The 16278-nt window shown below is 44.2% G+C and overlaps 1 long non-coding RNA gene across 1 annotated transcript in view; it reads left to right on the top strand.

Annotated features, from left to right (window-relative positions):
* Positions 1–12285, top strand: part of LOC138249267 (uncharacterized) — a 123577-nt gene extending 111292 nt beyond the window's left edge. The window contains exon 3 of the long non-coding RNA XR_011194816.1: positions 9905–12285. This is a non-coding gene — a long non-coding RNA (uncharacterized lncRNA). The remainder of the gene's footprint in view (positions 1–9904) is intronic.
* Positions 12286–16278: the final 3993 nt, after the last annotated feature.

Below are 16278 nucleotides of genomic sequence, written 5' to 3'. Positions count from 1 at the left end.
TCCTGCCTCTGTGGGTCTTGGGCTCAATTCCCTTGGACCAGATAATTCCTGCCTCAGTGCCTAATCTAATTAATGGGTCCCACTCTGTAACTCTGGGCAATAGCTTGCATAATCTCCACGACAGCACTTGGATGCCTGGCTTCACCCTGGGGGTTGCCCAGGAGTGGGCGCCTCACAGGGAAAAGCCAGGAGGGGTTCCACAGCGGTATGCGTACACCACCTTGAGACCCTAACGGGTGAGTAGTGTGCCATACAAGTGCAAAGTTTACATTTACATTTACATGTGGAGAGAATGACAGATGCTCAGAGAGGATGAGAGATGCTCAGAAGTGTTGTCAGCAGCAGCTTTATTCCACTGAAGTTTAAGGGCTCCAACAGGGACATCCAATCAAGTCCACAACACTGGAGTAACTGACCAGCAGCAGACCTGAACATTCTAAGCTTTACATTCTGCACCATTATATGTAAACAAGGGAGAGAATGTGTGATAGAAGAGAACAGGCTACCACGTGACACGCAGACTTTTTGTAAAAAAAATGAAAAGATGAGAGAAGCAAAAGCTCTCGAATCCTTTGCTGACATTTCATTGAGGCTTGGTAACTCCCCCGCAAGTGTGTAAAGGGCGCTGGCCATCAATGGCACAAGTTTTTTCTCCTATAAAACTTCAAGCGAGGCAGTAGAAATCACCACCCAAGCTAAACCCTCTCAGTCCTCCTCTGATATGTGCCTGGCAACAATTCTGAAAGAGATTTCGATCTGCGTGCCAGAGGAGATTACTGAAATTTGAATTTTTCAGTACATAGTGGAATCTTGATTCCTAGGAAGTGGCTGAAATTAAGCAATTGCTTGAAAAACTTATGTTGCTTTCTCTAGACCCCTATAATTACTTTCCTCTCTTCTGCTCTGTCAAGGAAATGTTTTTTTGAAAAGCCATTATTCATCCAGCTGCAGGCCTTTGTTGGAGCAAATAAATTACCACAATCTTCCCAACCCAGGTTCAAATGAATTACTACATCCTTTACAAGCAATATGCAGACCCTGGCACATCACCAAGCTTGTGGTCCTCTCTGTTCTGGATAAACTTTGACTTCTGGAGGACAGGGCAGATATAGCCACCATTGTCCTGTTGACCGGTTGGCTGCACTTGACACCATTGATCATGACACCTTGCTCCGAACACCTAAGAATTTAGGCCCATATTTATACTTTTTGCGCCGCATTTGCCTCATTTTTTGATGCAAAAGTGGCGCACACGTTCAAAATTCAATTGTATTTTGTAAGTTTGCACTATTTTTGCATCAAAAAGCAGCGCAAATGCGGCGCTAAAAAAGTATAAATATGGGCCTTAGGATGTGACTCATAGAGAGTAAACTGTTTCATTAAGTTTTTCTTCTTTCTGGATGAACCCATATTTATTCATTCCACCTGGATTGGCGAAACTCAAGTGTGTTCCTTGTAGGGTTGCCCAGGGGTCTCCCTTATCACTGCTTCTTGTCAACATCTACTTGACACAGGTGGTAGACCTGTTTGTCAAATTAGGAGTGTAGTTTTATGTGTATGCTGAAGGTACGCAACTTATTCAACACGCTCCGGAAGAAGTCACCGGGCATGCCTGGCTCAGTCTCACAATCAATTTAGCAAACATTCTAATGGGATTACAGCAGTAGATGTCATCCCTCTTTATAAAGCTGAACCTTGCTAAAACTGAACTGCTCGTTACTAAAGTAACATTGCACAACTGGACTGCGTGGCTTGGTCAGAGGTCATCGGTCTATGACCACTCCTCGTCATTTATGTATACAATCCGGGGATTTATGTAGATCTGAGTTATTTGTGGAGCTGCAGGTGGCTTAAGTGGCAAAAACCTATTTCTGGAATATAAAGTTAATTTAACAGATTCTCCCTTTTGTAGACCACACCTACTGGTGTCGATAATCCAGGCTTTGGTTCTATCTCATCTTGACTACGGAAATGCTTGTTGGCTACTGATATCCCTTTGAAATCCTCCTTATGATCCAAAACGCAGTGGCCCATGTGTTGACTACCATCGTGCAATGGAAAAATGTACCTCATCAATTTTGCACCAGCCACATTGGTTTCCAGTAAGAAAGTATGTTATCTTTAAGGCTATGGTGACAAATCATCTCACCCTGCGTGGCACAGCCCCAGACTTTCTAAAATCTAGATCCAACCTACACAGAACATCCAGAACTATGAGATCAAGAGGCCCCTTGGCGATTGCTATCCGTGAAACCCAAAGTACAGTCATGGCTGTAAGAGACAGAACAAAATTCCCAAAGTAGTTCCACTGTTTTCCTTCCATTGTTCAAGCAACCCTAATCACCCCCCAGCCCATTAGCATAGGTCTTGTGTCTCATTTCTCTGATTTTATGGTTTTTTTTTCTTAGTTTTCTCTTGGCACCATGAAGCACCGATGTACGTGCACTCAATAACTTTTCATTAAAATACAAACACAGTACAGTGTTGGAGAAGTGTAGTTACAGGTCTGTAATGCTTACTTCCACAGACCTGGATCTTTCATAGATGAACATGTTTGAATTTTGACCAGGAAGCAGTATGAATAAACAGCAAAGGAAGGTTGGAAAGAGGCTCACCTTTGAGAAAAGAACTCTTCGACTCCACCTACACCACCGTGGTCTTTGATATCGAGTGGACACCAATGCCGTAATGAGTGAATGTACGATAGGGTGTCCAAACAGCATCAACGTAGATATCATTCACTGGAACAAAGAGTGCCACTAGTGTAGTCATTCCTCTCAATGAATGTGCCACCACCATCTGTTGCAAGGGCTATTACTGCCACATGGCTGCCGCTGCCACCTTCCACTGACCAGTTCCATGCTTCGAAAATGGCCGAGCTTTGTTGGAATTTGGGAAAGGTCTCAGAATTGCTGAAAGACTTAGGGCCTGGTTTAGAGTTTGGTGGATGAGTTACTCCGTCACAAATGTGACGGATATTTTGTCTGCGGTATTTCCATTTCCATAGGATATAATGGAATAGTAATACGGCAGACTGGATATCTATCACGTTTGTGATGGTGTAACCCCATCTGCCAAACTGTAAATCAGGCCCTTGGTTCTTTTGAGATAGACGCCCAAAGCAAACAGCAATCTCCCAGCTGAGGATTTTTTTAGATTAGTGTTTGGGTGAAAAGACCCCCTAAACTTAATATTTATCCTCAGAACAGCCTTGTCTGAGTAGAACTCGAGAAACACCTCCTTCAATGAAAATGCTTGATTTTCCCAAATCATCTACTCAAAACTTTTGCTAGAAGGAGAGCGATCTCCCAAGAAATACATTTTAGTTTCATCTTGTAAAATTTCTCAAAATGCATTGATTTCTTACTCCACAGTTAAGATTGGATGGAATGCTTTAAACATGCCCCCCTCAAACTGCACAATTCCTCAATGCGAGAAAGTGGATGGGACATCTGGTCGCCATCTGTATGATGATATCACCGCTAGGTGGACTCTGAGGGAGGAGTGCTTGTGAGTGGCTTGTGCCAACAAAGCAGACAAAGAAGAAAAAAAGTGTGATTTTTACAGTCAGCCAATACAAATTGTTCCTGACACATGCAAGATCTTTTCCATTTTTCAAAGTATGGACCATATTTATAGAAGAGTGGTGCAGTGCCGCGCAGGAAGCCGCCTTGCTGCGCTGCGCTCCGTCACTGGGAAAGGGCAAGAATGTGGCATATTTAAGGCGTACAGCACATTTCTGTCCTTTGCCCCTGCGCTGGCGTACAATGGGCTGCGTAGCACCAACACAGGCACCCTTGCACATTGGTGCATGCAATATTGTTTATATGCGGGAAGGGGTACCTTTCTGCACAAAAACAATCCTGAGAGGCTGTTTCCTCATTCTGTGTGTGCTGCAGAACACAGCACACATGGAAAGAGGAATAAACTATGAGAATCCTCGTTGCTCCTCCCCTGGGGAGGCGTAAGATTTTGACTCATTCCCAGGTTTACAGGAATGCGTCAAAACCTGTGGGTGTTGTGTGGGAACATCCACCGCAGTGCCCATGTACACCTCCCTGATGCAGTGTAAGACAATGCATAGACTTGTGCTGAGTTTCCTTACACCACATCAACATGGCCATGAAAAGCCATGCGAAGCGGCTTTGTGTGCCCCTGTAGATATGGGCCTGCACAATGCGCCACTAATGCGCCACAAAAAAGTGAAGCACCCGCGGCTGAGGGGGCTTGTAAATAAGCCTCTAAGTTTTTATGTCAGCCCTGGTCGCCTGAAGAAGAATATGAAGTCCTCCAAGATGTTTGATGAGATGAATTTTAAGTCTTCAGCTGCCAAGCTGTGCCTTGGAGTGAGGTTGGATGAGAGTGCAGGTTATGACCATCATGCCCCATCAGACATCAAAGCTCCATCCAGGTATGCAAATGAGTTGATACTGGCAATCTTCCACGGATCTGTGACCTGGAACTGTCTGGCTCAATATGCGGGTAATGGTGCAATCCTCTTTCTTCACCCTAAGTAGTAGTTAAGGGATCAGGAGGAATGAGTGTGATTCACGGGCAAATTTCCTGCACAAGAACATCAGCATTGCCTCCTCCAAACTTTTGAGATACCATCTCTTACCGGGAAAGAGCCAGCAGTTGGAGTCCAGTATGGGATTGCCAATCAACTTAAAGTCAACCCTCTGTGCTTGGCCTTCAGCTCTTGGTCATGACATTTAAGCTTGTCTCTGCATACCAAGTCTGCTTCTTTGATTTCTTAGCTTGGCATGTCCTCGATGGCCAAGGAGTTGCCCTGCCAGACCACTCAGTGCCAAAGGATCTGGGCTTTCAGTACCTCTGACAGCAGCCTCTGCCAAGAGCTGCAAGGCAGAAGAAACACTGGGACATGGGTGCATGCAAACCTAATGCACGCGGGTGGCAGTGCTTAATTTGAACAGGTAGTTTAGTTTAGTTTATAGATTTGTAGAGCGCATGGCTACCCGGGGGCATCCCAGTGCTAAAGTACACCATGAATGTCGGAAGAGCCAGGGGAAGCAGATTAACTGGGAAAGAGAATGGTTTTCAACTTCCTCCTAGAGAGAAGTTCAGAGGATTCCTGACGGCATTCAAAGGGCAGGGCATTCCAGAGGCGAGCAGCCCTGATGGAGAACGAATTACCTCCCCATGATATCTTGACCAAAGGGATGTAAACCTGTCGAGAAGAACGAGATCTAAGAGGTCTAAGGGGCGAGTTAAGAAAGATCCGTTTTCTAACGGAAAGGGGACCCTTATTGTGTAAGGCTCTGTGAACAAGACACAGAGCTTTAAACTGAATGCGCTGCTTAATCGGAAGCCAATGAAGAGCTGCAAGTGCTGGTTTAGCGGAAAGATGCCTTGGGGTATTCATGAGAAGTCTAGCTGCCGCGTTCTGCGTAACCTGCAGCCTCTTTATTACATAATCTGGAGAACTAAGATATAGAGAGTTCCCGTAGTCCAGGCGGGAGAGGACTAGGGCTTGTACAAGAATTCTTCTGGCAGCGAATGGCAGAAGTCCAAGAATCTTCCTGACACTTCTAATTAAGGCGAAGCAGATTGAGGAGATTCTTTTAGCTTGTGGCTCCATAGTTAAGCGTGGGTTCAGCAGAAAGCCGAGGCTTTTTACTTGTGTTATTGGAGGAGGCAGGCTGTTAAACGCCTCAGAGTACATAGCCAGAGGGGCAGTAGGGGCGCCATTACCTATAATCATCACCTCTGATTTGCTGTCATAAAATTTCTAGTAGTTTCCAATGCTCAGCACCGGTACTTAATTCTCAACACCAGCACTAATGACAGTCCACCACATGGTGGCATTGTCTGTCTATTTTTTAGATGAGCACAACAGCAATGTTTAATAATCTAATATACAGTAATAAAATTACAATTCAGACTAATCCAGTACATTCTTGTAGCTTTGGGTGACCTGTAATACAGTAGTGTGATTTGTAGGAGTGCAACGTTTTGTGATTGTATTGGTATTGTTATTGGCAGCACTGGTGGGGCAATGAGTGGCACAGGCTGCAGAGGTCTCCTAAGAAGACTCCTGGTACTTATTCAAGCACTGGCAGGGGGTGACCTGGGGATTCAGACTGTGCCACTGCAGGAGATTCCTGACAAGCATCTCCTCGGCCACACCATATAAAGATTTAAAATAGCAGTTTATAGCAATTTAGTGATTAAAATAACGCCTCAGATCCTTCACCTGGACCATATAAAGTCTCTAAAAGTCATTTTTCTCAACTGATGCAGTGACCCAGTCACCACTCTAAGATCCAGGAACTGACTGTGCCTGCGGTATTAGAGCACACATTGTTCGTGTTACTTTTCCACACCAGCTTGTCAATGTTCTCTACTACTGTCTTGTGCAGCTTGACAGCTTCTAACTTTCTGCTCTAACCTTGTGTAGACACTGCTGCAGGCATGTTATAAGCATGCACATGTTTGGTCTCTAGAGGTCAAAAGGGCCTGCACTTGCAATATGGCACAGTCAGGCTAGAGGGAGAGAAGAGGGTCTCCAAGCTAGGGCTCCACACCAAACTCCTTTACTGATGATATGATGTCAGGATGATATTCATGTGTCTGGGAGGGCACAGTGGGAGTGAGAGGGAGCATGGGCAAGGTAGTGGGAGCCCTACTCTCTGGCCATCTTCACTCTGGCACCATTCGACAGCCACAGATGAGGAAGCTGGAAGGTGACGTCTGTATATGCAGAGTTAAATCCACCGGCTGAATTTACACCACTATAGGGATAGTATTGTGGATTGAATTATGATGGTGTATTCTATTCCTGTTTTGAGGTCTACTCTGGCAATTGGAGGATTTCTGGTTCCCTCCAAACTCTAAATGAACCCAAAAGTCACACAGGACTAATGAGCATTTAAAGAGGCAATGAATACTCAGAACAATCAACATACCCATCAAAACAGCAAAATGAGGGCTGTTTTGTGCGGTAATCCAAACAATATTTATGATATTTATCAGTTTGCTGATTACCCCTCAAAGGATCTTTGGGCCAGATGTACAAAGGCCTTTTGCATTTCTTAACGGGCCCAATCGCAATTTCGGCCTGTTAAAAAAAAAAGCAAAACAGCCTTTTCCTATGTACAAAGGCCTTTAGGGAATAGTTAAATGTGATTTCTACATAGCGATTTCTACCCTGTAGAAATCGCATTTTGCGATTCCCTAAATAGTAAATTGCACATAGGGATTTGTATTTGCGATTTCTTGGCACATGTACAACGCATATCCTAAATGCAAAATGAGCATTTAGGAAAGGCAGTTGCCATTGACTTTAAGTCAATGGTAACCATGTGCAATTAAATAAATAAATAAAAAAAATTGTACAGTGCAATAGAGCACACACATGCCTCTTGGGCATATGTGTTGCTCTACATGTGCACCACTACTTTTTCCCATAGCCCTCCTTGGTTTTGCATTTCCCAAACAGTGTTCCCTATTAGGAAATTGCTATTTGGGAAATGCAAAACCAGCCATTGTCACAAATGGCATGGGGTTCCTTATTTGCGATTTCCTAATAGTGATTCCTACAAAGTAGGAATCGCATAGCATTTTGCATTTCCTAAATAGCAATTTCTATGAAGTCACTATTTAGGGAATGCAAAATTGCTTCTACCTACATCTGGCCTTGAATGCTGTCAACAGATTTCTATTACAGATGGTTAGGCTTTACTAGAACCAAGCTATTGACAAACTGAGGATACAACTGTATCCTTTCTTTCCTTTTTTTGTTTTTTAATTATTTTATTTCTACTTTCACTTCTTAAGACAAATGCACATTAACCAATTGTGGGCACTTCCAACCACCTTTTACATAAACTACAAACTTTAATAAATCCTGAGAATCTTATTCAGAGTTTTGTCTCAGAATTTGTTTGTAGTTTACCAAATCCGAGCAAAAAGAAGTCCACAAAAACAACCAATGTACTTGTCAGAATGTCAAAAGCGTGAACAAAGAAGACCAGTATTTAGAGCAATCTAAACAAAGTTTATTCAGTTCAAATCACAAAATAAATCTACATTTTGTGGCAGGAAAAAGCAAATCATGCTGTGCAATTCAGCACATTTTGTGACAGTTGTATTGAATTATTTCGTCATTTTATGCATATTAGCAGTATCTGGGAAAAGTTTGTGCCTCGTTTGAACCAACTTAGCGCCCAAATACAGCAATAAGCAACAGAAAATGTACCAATCACCAGCGGCGGCTCCTCCGCTATGGCGAAGCGGCGTCGCTCCCCGATAGCAGCAGCTGCTGCAAACCTTGAACAATGAAAGGATAATAAACTACGGGGCATTTGTATACTCTGTTTGCACCAAATTTGCCTCATATTTTACGCAAATTTGGCACAAACTTAACTCCATATTTTTTTTTGATGCTAGACACATCTAGCGTCAAAATCTGGGAGTTGCACCATTGTTTGGATGCATGAACCTACTTTGCGTCAATGAGATGCAAGGTAGGTGTTCCCATCCAAAAAATGTTGCAATCCCCATAGTGCCATATTTATCCATTGTGCAAAAATGATGCACAGGTGTGGTGCGGCCCCAAATAATGGTGCTAAGCTTGCTTAGCACCATTATTTAACGCCTTGGTCAGACCAGGCGTTAGAGGACCTGTGGACCCATTGCCATGATCAAACACCATGGAATGGGCCCACAGGTGCCCACCCCAAGCCCCAGAAACACCCCTACCCCACCAGTGGGATACCAGAGGATGGAGGACGCCCTTCCCAGGTAAGTAGGGTAAGTATGGGTAAGTCTTTTTTGTTTAAGTGCCTTAGGGGGCCCTAACAAGGGGCCCACTGCATGGCACTGAGGGCAATGGCCATGCCAACGGGACACTTGTCCCCTGTGCTGGCCATTGGGGTGGTGGGCATGACTCCTGTCTTTCCTAAGACAGGAGTCATGTTTTTGGATGGTTGTAAGTCTGGAAATGAGGCAAGGCTGGTTAACGTCATTGTTTTTGCCTCTAACCTGCCTAGGTTCATTGTTAGATGCAAAACCCCCTTCACCCCACCCGGCTAGCGTCTTTTTTTTAGATGCTAGCCCAAACTTAGCGCCTGCTTGCACCATTCTGTAAATACGGTGCCCTGCTGGCATTTTAAAGTGACACAAGTAGGTGATAAACATTTTGCGGCAAAACTGCGTTAGTGCAGTTTTGCGGCAAAAAGTATAAATCTGGGCCTACGTTTATTATACCTTCACTGTTAAAGGATGATGGGGGAGTGCACTGTGCAATCCCCTCAGTGCGCATGTGTGCTTGGCCGGCCGTCTCGGGCCGGCCAAACCTACGTGCACTGTGCTTTCTCCAGCCCCACACTGTGTTGCTGTGCTGGAGAGAGCAGGCGCAGGTTCCTAGTCTGCCTGGGAGCACCCTGGCTGGGTACTCCCAGCCAATCCTAACGCTGCTCTGAGCAGCATCAGGATTGGCCGCAGGGCAGGCCTGGAGCATATGCCTTGTAAGAGGATGGAGGAGCGGTGATGCGCAGGGAAGTTTTTAAAACAAATATGTATTTCTTTTTCATTAATATTCCCCTCCCCCTCCCGCTGCTGCACGCTGCCCTGCCCCTTGTAAACCCTGCGAGCCGCGGATGGACTTCAGTGGTCTTCTGTATAATTCTCTCCACTTTGAGGTAATGATCACACAGCTCAGGATACCGGCTCATACCCAGGGTGCAAGCCCACTACACTGGTTCTTTCTGTCTATGAGCCACTTGCACTACAAAGGAATCAATATTTGGCCTGTTCATTCCTTCCCATGGACGGACTGTCTGTAATCATGAGTGATTTGTGACTTTTTTGGAAATATTGAAATGGAAACATTAACTCCCATATTGAAAGAAGAGCTGAATTTCTTTTTTTTTTCCTCCCACAGGTAAAGCCTGAAGTACAAAAGCAGACCGGGTCAAACTACAGTGTCTTTCAGGCCGAACGCTACATCAGTCAAGTTGTGTCAGGAATGAATTATGTTGTGAAGGTAAAATCTGAGAAAGGGGCATCACAGAGAAAGCAATTGGACGGTGAAACTGTTTCGATCTGACCGTACCCTAAAGTGACACATAGGATCATCAAATATAAATTCCCAGAGGATCAGATGAATCCCAGATTTCAGGATCACCACTATGTGAAGATTTCCATTTAAATTTGTTTTGTGAAAATGTATTTCATGTGGATGTCCTGAAAGTCTGGCATGGATCTCCCGGTTGAATACTCGACCCCTTTGCCTAATGCATCAGCCATGGATTTGTGTCTCTTATTCTGCTTAAAATTTATCCGTGCCCATAAGCAAGAGTCTCTCACAAGTTTAGATTTCTGCTCTATGTTGATGACTTTCAACTAAAGGTTCATGGCTCCATCATCACCAGCTTGTTGCAACTTCATTGGTCAAATCAGGAATGTTACTCATTGTTGAGATATTGTATGATTTCTTTTCACAATGTTTCTGGAAATGGTAAATTAAAATGAATAAATACAAATAAGAGAAAAATGTAATAACCAATCCACAACGCCCTTACAGTTTCACGAACCTAGTTCAAATTGGCAGTGCTATTTCACCTTTCAACAAGTTTGTGTGTCTGAGTCACATGTGTTCAATTGTATTGCACAGCTTAGACTTTAAAGAAGCTTTTGCTGTTTCCAAAGATCAAGCACAAAGCTCCTGTAAGACTTATAACATTTGTCTCTCACTCTAATTAGAGCAAGACACAGTATCTTATCCCAATAATTTGTAATATCAAATGAATGAATGAAAATTTGTACAGCAGCCCTACGTAAGTAGAGCACAATTTAAAGAAGACACAGTGGTATTTAAATGGTTTTAAGTAGGCAGGTTCTCAGGTGTCATTTAAAAAAGTTCAGAAGGAATGCCTCAAGAAGAATATAGTAGCTCATTTCACAGAACTTTAGAAATTTTAAGAAGGAGTGATGACGCAGAAATGAAGGTTTTACATTTATTAGCGCATAAACGTAGTACTGCAATAATCAAGTGTGACTTTAACCGAACTAATGAAGATTGTACGGGGACAAATGTGCCCTCAGAGTAGTTTGCCAACATTTATAAGCGTGCTTTATATAACGTGGTGTATTAGAATTGCACTAATCTGACATAATCGTAAACGTGTGCTATGATTTGCTTATGTGAAAATGTTTTAGCTTAGCATAACTTTAGCGAAGGCTTCGGCCTAGTTGCTTGTCTCACGGTCTAGATGCTCGTATTTTTCCACTGTGCAAATAAATGCGTATTTTTGCCTGAAGCTGTACTTTTCCAGTGAGACCGGCTCACATGCTTATCTTTAAGGTTTCGTGCCAGCCTGGCATCTTTTTCGTTGCTCCAAGGTCAATCTGCAGGTGCAGACAATGGACGCTCTGAAAGTGAGTTAATTGGTAAAATATGTTGCAACTTACGTACCCGCCTTCAAGGATAATGTATGCTTAAGTAAAAGCTTGTAAACTGTTGTTTTAATTGGACAATTTGAAGCTAACCTATGAACCCTCCAATGGAAGACCCTACTGGATTTGAACTGTTGTCTATAAAAACCAGGTGCACAAAGAGGAAGCAGCCATTATAGCCATTGCAGCCATTATAGCCATTGCAGCCATTATTGCCATTTTGCAGCCATTTTGGTCAGCTGATGATCGACGCCATTTTGAACGAGACCCTGATGCTTTCTCTAATCGAGAGAAAGAGACTTTAAATAATTCTGGCCCTAGAGACTTTAAACTTTGATTTGCCCTTTGTATGAAGTAGTAGTTTATCTTGCCGCTGTGAGGCAATTGCCCCGTTCACCCTACCCCTTTGCCCCCGTCCCATGCTGATCGTATCCGGTACCTGTGAGACGAAGACTTCCTTGAATGCTGATTGAATTTGGTAAATATGAAAGATAAAATGTACAATTGCATTGTGTTTTCTTTTTAGGTAACCAACTGCTGATTTTGACGAGATCCCTAGTTAGGAGTTTTCCAAATTAATATTGCTAAATTGTTTTGCATGAAGTCCCACATGCTGATGCTAATTTGAGGTTAGGTGAGGATTCATTCGTTGCACGGTGCAATTTGAGACCTTGTTATGCTGATCAATGTATGCAATTAGTTCATTACAGATTATTGTTTTAGTAGTTTGTGTTGCCATTATAGAAGGCATTATTATTCAAATGCTGCATAGATTGCATCTTTTCCGCCGATATGGACAGCTATTAGTGTTCATTTACATATATCATTTGGTGTTGAGACACATTTACATTGTGCTAGCTTTGTTAATATAGGGAAATAAATTCACTAACTTTACATAATTTGGTGTGGTTATTTATGACCGAAAGGTCATGGTTTCGCCGAAATGTATTCTGGATTAATTGTGAAGTGTTATGTTGACCATGGTATTGCTTATGTTCGTTATTGATTATTGATTTGATTAAAATTAGATTTTCTCTCGGGTAAGGAGAGTCCCACTTGGTCAAAAGATTCGTCGACCCAGGAGCGTCCAAAATACAGGTAAATTATATGGTCGGAACGCTCTATCAGTAGATGGTAGCAGAGGACGGTTATGCCCTTTGGGACCCCTACTCGAGAAGTATATGGTGTTGAGTTAACGGTTTCGTCCTTTGAGACCCCGTTCGAGAGGTTGAATTAGATTTTCTTGGGTAAAACAGATTGAGAGAATGATGATGGGCTAAGTAACCCCGCGACTTTCCCGGGATCTCGGAGCTTGCGAATGGAGAGAAGGGAGATGTGGAATCGGCGTTGGTGGTACTAGTGACGGTATGAGTGAAGTTAGGGTTTTGCGTTTGCACAGCTTATTGCCGCAGATTGTGTGAGGTTGCGAGGATTTTAGAGAATAGCGGAGGTGCGACTCCGAGTGTAGAAATAGCGAAGTCGTCGAACTTCATAGAGAATAGCGGAGGTGCGACTCCGAGTGTGAGAGTAGGGAAGTCGTCGAACTTCATGTGCATGTGGCGCTTTGTGCAGGAAAAAGGTCCACATGGTTGTTGTTGTTGAGGCGGGCCCTGCGAGGTCAAGAGACTCCGGAGTATGTTGAAAAGTGTATGAGACACTTGTTTTATGTTGTGGTCTGGTCGGTTTAGTAGGTTGATCGGGCGTGGTCAACGAGTCGGTACGTGTGTTAAGGAAGTGAAAGAAAACTTCGACTTCGGGCTTTGACAAATTCTAAGTGCACTAGAATAGATCATTGACAAGTTGAGAGCAGAGTCTGCGGGTCAGATTTGCTTGCGAAAGTGGGGACCGAGAAAGATGGAATAACTGCCGAGGCTAGTGAAAAATCCCTAAGGTCCTGAAGCGATTGTGTTACCCTTCCTGTAGTAAACCGACAGATCTGTTTTATATATTTATTTATTTTTGGTTGCTCGCGATACATGCCAAGTTGTTACGAGAGGAGGTGAGTGAAGGAGGACAAGCCGCGAGGCTTTGTCAGCCGCAGTGTGTGTGAGTGTGACGTCACTAGGAGCCGCGCTGGGATAGGTTGGTTGCAAAGACGGGTCGCGCACGGATTGGACGCAGTCCGTGGGGCTCGATTGGAAGGGGAAAGGCAAGCAAAGAGTATTCCGGGAATTATAGTCACCCATTGATTACAAATTTTGCGAAATAAAAGACGAGAAAATGAAATTTTTGAAAGCATTAAAGAGTGCGATGAAGGGGGAGTCTTACATTAAAGCGAGCGTAGGAGAGGAGACGCCACCCGAAGGTACACCAGCTTATATTGTAATGGAAGAAAAGGGGGTAGCTCCGTGCCTTTGGCTAAAGCAATGGCACAAACTGACAGAGAAACATGGGAGCGTAGCGTTCCCGATCCATGGGACATTCAATATAAGGATCCTAGAGAATTTGAGATTCGCGATGTACGACATGAAGGTACCTCCAAGGCCAGCACAGTTTGAGGCTCTAGCGATTTGGGAACTAATGGCTAGACAGCAACAGCAAAAGAAGTTTGAGACCAGGATAAGAAAAGTAGAAAAGACACTAGCGGACGCTAGGTGGGATAATGCACAGAAGGTGTGGAGGTCAGATGTATTGCAGGGGATAAAAATGTTTCCAGCAATCGTTGAGGAAGAAAAGGCGACAGGCAAGAAAGCCACCTGTAAGACAAACGGGAGGTGTTCCAAAGATAGAGAAGACGAATCAGAGGATGAGGAGTTCATCACTCAGTTGCTGAACGACCATCCACCGCCTTATGCAGAAAATGAACAAGGTCTAGGTACCAGTTCTGCCCCTCCGGCACCGGTACAGAATAATGAAACCCCGAATTCAGAGATGCTATCGGGATCTAAAGACCCGAGTTTACTGTTCACTCCGCAGATACCACAGATTAGGAGAATATATCCAGATGTGCCTGTGTTGAAACCAGCAGAGAGTTATCAGCCGCAGGTCCCAAGGTACTACAGCAGTGACAACAGTACGGGAATGATTATAGAACCAACCGTAATGGGAGTGCCTCAAAAGCAGATGCACGGGGAAATTGCACATGCTCAGATGACAGGGAGTCAGATGGGCATGCCGGCAATGATGACCCATGGTGTGGGGATGAACATGCCTCAGAACCTGGGAAATGGACAGAACCCAGATGCGATATCCCTACCTATTACTGTAGGTCCACCGGTACCTTTGTACAGTCAGCCTAAATCAGTTATGAGCGGTCAAGGATCAGTGGTGCAGAATGGGATAGAAAGAAGGTACATAGAAAACACTCCAGAGACAACTCCGATAGTGGCTCAGCCAACTGGACCTGGGTCCTTGATGGAGTTTAGTCCCATATGTGCTCAGTCAACAGTGGTGAAGTCGAGTCCCCCACTGGTGATACCGCTATCATCGAATACTGAAAAGTTGCCGCAACCATCAATGGCAGTCGATGTGAATGCTACACTGATGGGGTTGAATGCGCAACAGCTGACGCAATGGTTCAACAGTTTGAATTCCACACAAAGCTCAGCCAGTGGGAAGGGAGAAGACTATTTGAATAAGGTCAGGTTGGGCATGGAAGCAGAAGAATTGGTGGAAGGGACTATGGGTGTGAATAGGCTAGAGTCCTACACAGAAGAAGAGCTGAGGTATCTATGTCCCAGGATTACGAGAGAAGTGAACAAGGTACATAGGAGGTTGCAAGAAATAGCTGACAAAAACGGGGTTGAGATAGACAAGACAAAACACTTGAGCAGGAGCTATAGATTGGATTTCGGGACCACAGATTTTGAACACATGAGGTCAGCAGGCATGAAAACGCACCTTAGAGAATTGCTGCAGAGTGCACAAGTGTGGAGGTGCTTAGACAAATGGGAGAGCAGATGGGTGAAGAAAAAGGAAAAGAAGAAAGACAGTGTCCCAGAGCACAACGAGAAGATGCCGCAGAGTAGTGATGCAGTAACTAAGTTACCAATGAGGGAGACAGCAGGGGGAAAATTAATACATGTACCGTGGCACAGAAGCGACATCCAGTCTTTTACGGATGATTTTCCCAAACTGAGAGAGAAGCCGATTGAATGGTATCAACAGACTGATAGGTTTGTGGAGCTTGCGAAATGTCTTTGGGAGGACCTGAACACCCTCTTTGAGATTGTGGTTCCGGCAGATTTGTGGGAAGACTGCAAAAGGGCTGTAGGTTGGCCGACAAGTGAACCAGAGAGAGACAGGGATACAGGTGCACCATCACCTATGGTAATGAGTTTGTACTATAAGGTGATTGAGCACTTGAAGACGAAGGTCGCCGTGAAAAATGTGGATTGGCAGAAGATTGATCGAACCGCCCAAGAGGCTAAGGAGTCGATTCACAGTTACTATGAGAGGTTGTTGAAGGCGTTCAAGAACTACAGTGGCACGGAAACAATAGAGGCGAAGGACATGCTTCATTTTGTGTTTAGATTTGTGGAAGGGCTGAGACCAGAGATAAGTCAGATGATAAAGACGCATTTGATTTGTTGGCAGTCGAAGCCGATTGATGAGGTGTTGACGTACGCGAAATACTGTAGCGACGAAATTGAAGTGAAACAGAAAAAGTTGAAAGAGAAGGTGATGGTGATGCAACTCAAGGCAGCTCAGACAGGTTTGCAAGGGTTGCAAGGTTTCTCACAGCAGATACCGCAGATGCAGCCGCAGGGAAATATGGTGTTTCAGCCACAGGCGAGAGGCAGAGGAATAGGAGGCTTTGGGAGTAATGGTCCGGATTTGAACACTGTTGTGATTCCGAATGGTGTGCAGGGATTGAAAAAGGTGATGCCGTGTCACGTGTGCGGAATCGTCGGACATTGG

This window comes from Pleurodeles waltl, chromosome 8 (assembly GCF_031143425.1).
Source record: "Pleurodeles waltl isolate 20211129_DDA chromosome 8, aPleWal1.hap1.20221129, whole genome shotgun sequence".
Lineage (NCBI taxonomy): Eukaryota > Metazoa > Chordata > Amphibia > Caudata > Salamandridae > Pleurodeles > Pleurodeles waltl.
Note: the sequence above shows the minus strand (reverse complement) of the source record. Positions and strands in the feature narration are given on the sequence as shown.